The sequence below is a fragment of the Palaemon carinicauda genome, chromosome 16 (assembly GCF_036898095.1).
Source record: "Palaemon carinicauda isolate YSFRI2023 chromosome 16, ASM3689809v2, whole genome shotgun sequence".
Lineage (NCBI taxonomy): Eukaryota > Metazoa > Arthropoda > Malacostraca > Decapoda > Palaemonidae > Palaemon > Palaemon carinicauda.
Genome location: NC_090740.1, coordinates 82,182,441 through 82,188,853, shown reverse-complemented (window position 1 = coordinate 82,188,853; position 6,413 = coordinate 82,182,441). Strand labels below are relative to the sequence as shown.

Below are 6,413 nucleotides of genomic sequence, written 5' to 3'. Positions count from 1 at the left end.
TCTAAGTGTGTGTGTGTGTGTGTGTGTGTGAGAGAGAGAGAGAGAGAGAGAGAGAGAGAGAGAGAGAGAGAGAGAGAGAGAGAGAGAGAGATAATTTTGTAGCTCTAAAAGTATTTTTACTTGAAGATAGTGATATATAAGTATTCAGTTAATCATGATGAATGAAACAAAAAAAAAAATCACCTGGCAAATACAGAGTAGCAAAAAGACTAATGTTTGCTTCCAAGATGATATCCATATTTATACAAGAGAGTTATGCTGAAATCATATATGAGTTTTAAAATTAAGAAACAATATGATGGTAATGAATTAAATTTCATCTTTATTACAGGGAAAGAAGACGCAGCTTTCAGCTGATCTAGAGGAAAACATTGCACATATGGTCAGGAGGATGGAGAAAATGGGAGTAGGACCAACACCACTGGAATTTCGACACATTGTTCAAGATCATTTGCTCGCGAATGGAATAAAAATTATCTTCAAAGATAGCCTACCAAGCTATGAATGGGCGAAGTCATTTATGCATAGACACAACATGACTCTAAAGACTGGAGGTATGATGCAACTTGCTGTAAAAAGTGTGAAAAGTGATCTTTATGTTATATATGGATTTTATGAGCTCCTGGAGAATGAAATGGAGAGACTTCAAATATCAGATCTTTCCGAGTGTATAAGGAACCTTGATTAAACTGGCTTTCCTCTTGACCCATCGAAAACAAAAATGATTGGCACTGAGGGGAACTAGACTGTACGTGTAACTACTGGATCAGGTCGTGAAAATATAAGTTTTGGCCAAATGTTGTACTGATGGATCAGCACTGGATCCTTCAATCGTGTTCAGGAGTAAAAATGTGCAGACCTCATGGGTTGGAACTACAGCATTGGCAGAAACTCAATATGCTGTATCAGAGTCCGGATGGATGACTCGTATGATTTTTGAGGACTTCTTTAAAGGTTTTGTTGAAAAAACAAAAGTAACTCGTCCTCTTGTCCTGATTTTAGATTGGCATCTGAGCCATAACTCGCTACAAACAATAGAAATAGCAAATCAAGAAAATATCAGTATCATTAATCTTCCTGCATATTTTACAGCTTACTTTTCCCCATCAAAAACTTTATATGACTTAGCTCTAATGCAGCATGTGCATAAGACAGGAGCAGGCGTACCATTTCAAAAAAGAGGATTCGTGAATATTTTATGCAGTGTTTGGAAGCGGGAACTTTCAACCTAGAATGTAAAGGCAGGTGTTAATGCTCTTGGAATATATCCGTTGAATTCAGAAAAGTGTGATAAAGGTCGTCTATGTCCCATAAAACTTAAAACTTTAAAAACATGGCTTGACAAGCGGTGTCCAAGGGATGTTATTTGATGCTGCAGAAGATATTGAAGGATGCCACAGTGACTCACAATTGATAGCATCATCATTGAATGAGGAGGATGCTTCACAAACTTCTACTTTCATAAACCCAGACACAGCACCTATACTAGTACCAGGAACAGAAGTAGACAAATGCCTTCCCGACAGACCATCTACAATTCAAAATGGATCACCAGGATGCACTCATTTTTTAAAGATGTTAAGAAGGACATTCAACGGAATCCCCCAATGCTAAATATCTAACCTGGAAGGATCTTGTCAGTGATATTCAAGCAAGAGCTCCGTCAAAAATGAAATTCAACATTCTTTTAGTAGCAAGGGAAAAGTAAACTTCACTGGAAGAGGTTATGCAATCCAGAGGACGCAACGGATCATATCCTCTCCCGAAAAGAAAAGTAGATATGCACAGCCAAATCCTAACACAGAAAGCATGCAATAAGGAGCTTACATATCATCAGATACAGAAAAGAAAAATAACTAATATCAAGTCAAACCAGAGAAAGAAAAGAGAACCTGAACCACTTTCTGATAGTACAATAGAAGACGAATTTGCATTGGAAAGTGATTTTGCTGATGATATTAGTTTTTCTGTTGACAGAGAGGAAAGTGGCATGGAATATGAAGATGAAGATGTACCAGCTCCAACTGAAACTGAGATTCCTGCTATTTCAGACAATTTTGTAGGCAGGTACTATGAAGTATACTAAACTGAACCCTGCATGATCGATTTTGGGAGAAAATACTTAAAATTTCTGCAGACGATGATGGGAGCCCTGTAACAAAATCTAAAATGGATTATCTACAAAAGAAGAGCATTTCCAGTAACCCAAGGGAATGGACCTTAATTGAGAGGAACGAGGACAAGAAGAACATAGGCATTGTTGATGCAACATTCTAGGTAGTATGTTGACCAAGGCACCAGCCACCCGTCAAGATACTACCACTAGAGAGTTATTGGGTCCTTTTACTGGCCAGACAGTACTACATTGGATGCTTTTCTCTGGTTACAGTTCACTTCCTCTTTACCTACACATATACCAAGTAGTTTGGCTTATTCTTTAGAGATTCTCCTCTGTCCTCATACATCTGACAACACTAAGATTACCAGACAATTCCTCTCTCACCCAAGGGGTTAACTACTGCACTGTAATTGTTCAGTGGCTCCTTTCCTCTTGGTAAGGGTAGAAGAGACTCTTTAGCTATGGCAAGCATCTCTTTTAGGAGAAGGACACTCCAAAATCAAACCATCGTTCTCTAGTCTTGGGTAGTGCCAAAACCTCTCTACGATGGTCTTCCACTCTCTTGGGTTAGAGTTCTCTTGCTCGAGGGTACACACGGGCACACTTTTCTATCTAATTTATTTTCCTTTGTTTTTTTTTTAAGATTTTATAGTTTATTTAGGAATTATCAATTTTAATGTTGTTACTGTTCTCAAAATATTTTATTTTTCCTTTCTCTCCTTTCCAGACTGGGCTATTTTCCCTGTTGGGGCCCCTTGGCTTATAGCATTCTGCTTTCCCAACTAGGGTTGCAGCTTAGCAAGTAATAATGATAATAATAATAATAATAATAATAATAATAATAATAATAATAATAATAATAATAATAATAATAATAATATCTTCTATGGGGCTGAAGAACACACGATAACGAAGGGTCTTCTTAGATTTCCTGAAGACATGGCATATGCTCCATTAAAGAAGATAGAGAAAGATTTGAAAGTGGATATATAGTATGCATATATATAATGTTGCATTGTAGTTTCTTGGAAAAAAAAATTAGGACCAATAATTCGTTTTTTCATTTTTTTAAACCATTACACAAATGATCTTTTTGTCTTTTTTAGTCCTGAACGTTTTCTTATAGGGTAATATTACAGTAAGTTTGAAAATATGCATTTAAGTTTCTGAAGAAAAATTTTCTTTAGCCAAACATAAACATGATAAGTTATTTCCCCAACATGATTTTTTTTACCTCCAGTTTTGGGCAAAAATTAATAACCAAAATTTAAAAAAAAAGGGATTCTGTAAATGTCCTAGGCTGAAATGTAGGGTATGAAATAATCAACATTGTATACTAAAAGAGATGAAAACGTTTCGGTTAAAATATAAACCAGATAGATGAGAGAACTACAGTTTCTTGCTTTGAGTTTTTCTTGGCCCATTTTACTATATATATATATATATATATATATATATATATATATATATATATATATATATATATATATATATATATATATATATATATATATATATATATATATATATATATATATATGGATAAATATCAACACAACATCGTGTTCAAATAGAAATAAATTTCTACCCCATACTTGGGATCGAACGCTAACCCCTTCTAATGGAAGGCCAGGTCGAAACCAACCATGTCACGAGAACCCATAAAAGAAACTTGAACCTGACGCTACCAGCTGTCCGAGGATTTACCTGGCGAGACATCAGTCTCTTACCAGCGAGTTTTACCCAATTTCCCGGGCCACCACGTGACACAATTGGTAATAATTCATTCAAATTACCCCTAATGAGTCAATATGGATAAATATCAACAAAACATCGTGTTCAAATAGAAATAAATTTCTACCTCATACTTGGGATCGAACGCTAACCCCTTCTAATGAAAGGCCATGTCGAAAGCAACCATGTCACGAGAGCCCATAAAAGAAACTGGAACCTGGCGCTACCAGCTGTCCGAGGATTTACCTGGCGAGACATCAGTCTCTTACCAGCGAGTTTTACCCAATTTCCCGGGCCACCACGTGACAAAATTGGTAGTAATTCATTCAAATTACCCCTAATGAGTCAATATGGATAAATATCAACACGACATCGTGTTCAAATAGAAATAAATTTCTACCTCATACTTGGGATCGAACGCTAACCCCTTCTAATGAAAGGCCAGGTCGAAACCAACCATGTCACGAGAGCCCATAAAAGAAACTGGAACCTGACGCTACCAGCTGTCCGAGGATTTACCTGGCGAGACATCAGTCTCTTACCAGCGAGTTTTACCCAATTTCCCGAGCCACCACGTGACACAATTGGTAGTAATTCATTCAAATTACCCCTAATGAGTCAATATGGATAAATATCAACACAACATCGTGTTCAAATAGAAATAGATTTCTACCTCATACTTGGGATCGAACGCTAATAGAAATAAATTTCTACCTCATACTTGGTTTCGACCTGTCCTTTTATTAGAAGGGGTTAGCGTTCGATCCCAAGTATGAGGTAGAAATTTATTTCTATTTGAACACGATGTTGTGTTGATATTTATCCATATTGATTCATTAGGGGTAATTTGAATGAATTACTACCAATTGTGTCACGTGGTGGCCCGGGAAATTGGGTAAAACTCGCTGGTAAGAGACTGATGGCTCGCCAGGTAAATCCTCGGACAGCTGGTAGCGTCAGGTTCCAGTTTCTTTTATGGGCTCTCATGACATGGTTGGTTTCGACCTGGCCTTTCATTAGAAGGGGTTAGCGTTCGATCCCAAGTATGAGGTAGAAATTTATTTCCATTTGAACACGATGTTGTGTTGATATTTATCCATATTGACTCATTAGGGGTAATTTGAATGAATTACTACCAATTGTGTCACGTGGTGGCCCGGGAAATTGGGTAAAACTCGCTGGTAAGAGACTGATGTCTCGCCAGGTAAATCCTCGGACAGCTGGTAGCGTCAGGTTCCAGTTTCTTTTATGGGCTCTCATGACATGGTTGGTTTCGACCTGGCCTTTCATTAGAAGGGGTTAGCGTTCGATCCCAAGTATGAGGTAGAAATTTATTTCCATTTGAACACGATGTTGTGTTGATATTTATCCATATTGACTCATTAGGGGTAATTTGAATGAATTACTACCAATTGTGTCACGTGGTGGCCCGGGAAATTGGGTAAAACTCGCTGGTAAGAGACTGATGTCTCGCCAGGTAAATCCTCGGACAGCTGGTAGCGTCAGGTTCCAGTTTCTTTTATGAGCTCTCGTGAAATGGTTGGTTTCGACCTGGCCTTTCATTAGAAGGGGTTAGCGTTCGATCCCAAGTATGAGGTAGAAATATATATATATATATATATATATATATATATATATATATATATATATATATATATATATATATATATATATATATATATATATATATATATATATATATATATATATATATAGTGCGTGTGTGTGTTTGCATTTATTTATATATATATATATATATATATATATATATATATATATATATATATATATATATATATATATATATATATATATATATATATATATATATATATATATGAATATACATATACATATATATATATATATATATATATATATATATATATATATATATATATATATATATATATATATATATATATATATATATATATATATATATATATATATATATATATATATATGTATATATATATATATATATATATATATATATATATATATATATATATGCGTGTGTGTGTGTGTGTGTGTGTATGTGTGTGTGTATATGTGTGTATGTATCTTTTTATTAACCATGTTTGCGAAAGAAGTTTGTAATCACTCTTTGCAAAAGATTATCTGAATATAGTTTCTCCTACAGTCATTCTTCTCATTCTTACAGTATATAGCGTGAAGTGTGCGTGAACTCGTTCGTATTAGTTCGTGTCAATGTGGACACTGAAGCTAGGCTGAAATTTGCACGACTTTTGGCCACCATTTTGTTGTGGCAAGTCGTGCCAATTTGGGGAACGAACTGGGAGGCTCACGCATTGTTCACGACTAGTTCAAGCATAGTTCATGATGAGTTCACAACAAGTTCATGAATAGTTTACGAATGCGATACTTCAGTGTCCACATTGACATGAACTGGCACGACGAGTTCACGCATAGTTTGCGCACAGTTTACCCATAGTTCACGACCCTGTCGCAAAATTTTGTCGTGACCAAAATTTTCAGCATTTCAAAATTCTGGTCCCGACATGGCATGCAGTCACGACAGGTTTAAGCACACTTC

General features: G+C 35.8%; 1 pseudogene; it reads left to right on the top strand.

The window, feature by feature from the left end:
- Positions 1-1,614, top strand: part of LOC137655390 (uncharacterized) — a 1,959-nt pseudogene extending 345 nt beyond the window's left edge.
- The last annotated feature ends 4,799 nt before the right edge of the window (positions 1,615-6,413 follow it).